This window comes from Halyomorpha halys, unplaced genomic scaffold (assembly GCF_000696795.3).
Source record: "Halyomorpha halys isolate HHAL.00 unplaced genomic scaffold, Hhal_1.1 Scaffold77.1, whole genome shotgun sequence".
In the NCBI taxonomy this organism is placed as follows: Eukaryota; Metazoa; Arthropoda; class Insecta; order Hemiptera; family Pentatomidae; genus Halyomorpha; species Halyomorpha halys.
In genome coordinates, this window is record NW_027105298.1 from 836,475 (window position 1) to 838,612 (window position 2,138).

Sequence of the window (2,138 nt, forward strand, 5' to 3'; positions counted from 1 at the left end):
GGGAATAAAGCAGTATATACTGAGACTTTGAGTGTGTTATTTCTCTCCCAGTTTTCCTTTTTTTTTTTGCTATTTTCGCTAGACCCATCGTAACTTTATATATAATCTTTCAATATCGGATTGTCCACTATTTTTATTTTATTTTATTTTTTTTACTAATGCTTGAGTATTCATAAACATCAACATAAAACTTTTATTTGAACATGATCTACACTTTCATTATTATTTTTATATATAATACTATTTTTATTATTTTTATTGTGGTATTACGCAGTTACTGAACCATTTTATGCCAGGCAATCGGCACTTAAATATCCATTGTAATCATTCTTAGGGGACTTGACGTCCCAGAATAAAATTACTTTTCATGGCATTTCATTTTATTATTATTTTAATTATTATACTTAATTACAGTTGATTTTTAGCATCCTACAATCTGGATCAATTTTAGAACTCATAATATTTATTTATTTTATAGAAAAATAATTTATAGTTAACTTTTTTTTATTTTATTTATTTTAATTTTAGTTAATCCAGTTTTTCTGATAAGTCTGATGTATTTCTTATTTCTTCTTATATAAAAAAGTAATACAGACAATTTTGTTAGACTTATTTTCGACTTAAGGTACCTGAAAACGTTTAATTAGTTAAAACTCCAATTCAAAATTATGCATGATCACAATTATTCTAACTATATGCTCCAAGCATTGGTAAAAGCAAATACATGGTTATTATTTGAATAATTAAATCGAACAACATTTAAAATGTGACGAGGTGCGGCATATACGCACATTCATTTATAATTAATAACTCTTTTACACAAGCTTACTTAGACATGTGTACGATAATTTTGTGCCACACGTTAAGCTTGCAAAAATCTTCCTCTTTTTATTGTATATTTCATAGAGGTTAATTTTAATAATTGAAGCTAATTAACATATTAACTTCGACATCAGGAGCTCCTCTAGGTTTGGAATCCAAATGAATCCGTGAGTATAAACCTTAATAAAGTAAAGGGTTTTGTCAAGAGATTATAATTGAACTTTTACATTATTAGTATAAAGTGGCTGTTGGCTTATTGCCTTGGGTCTGGAGTGTTTACTGGGTCTGAGGCCAATTCTGAATTTTAATTTAGTTGGAACTCATATTTTTTTAATATAAATATGAGTCCCATTTAAATATTTGATCTTATATAATATTGAACCTTTTTAATTTGTAACAATGAATTATTTACAAATTTTAAATAAACTGATACTTCTAATAGGTTAATAAAACTGTTTTGTTTAAAGTATATTAAAATAAGTGACGTGGAACAAGTATTCCTATTTCAATTATTATTAAAACAGCAAGCAGCTATGAATCCTTTGACGAATGAGTACGATAATCTATCGGTAAAGTAGTGTATCGTAAACCGTAAATCAGAAAACGATCTCTTTTTTTTTTCAAAGTTTGGTCAATATTAGCTTCATTAAGTAAGGAATTTGAGATGGTAGGCCTATTTTCAGTTTTTTTTTTCCTAGAAATTCCAACAGTGGATTTTTGTGAAACAGATATTATGAAATAATTCAAATCATGTGTCGAATTAGTACTATCACGTTAGGATTTAGTCAAGTGAAATGATCGTAAAACCTACTTGGATTTTTCCTGGGCTCCAATTGCTAGTTTGTTGAAGCCATGATGACCATAATTTTACGTTATGGTTCTCATTCGACGTATATTTAATGTTCCTAAATGTTCTACGTTTAGACCTTTTCACAAAAATCTACCGTTTAGGATTTGTTAGCGAAAAACCAAACAAAAAGATTCGTTGGGCTCTCTAAAAAGTTTGAGAAACATGTATCCCGAACATCCACCCATCATAAGAATTTAATCATGAAGAATTCAATTCCCTGGTCGAGGGACCGCCGTTCTTACCGCATCAGAACTCAGTTAACCCCTTAAATTACAAATATTAGAAAGATGGCAGGCCAAGTGGGATGAAAGTTCTCCGAGCAAATTAAAAGAAATCAAAAAATCAGTAAAACCATGGTTGACATCCTACCGCAACAGCCGCAGGGAGGAAGTTGCTCTAACCCGCTTGAGAATTGGTCATACTCTCCTCACGCACTATCACCTGACCAGAAAACGGCCACCTCCAA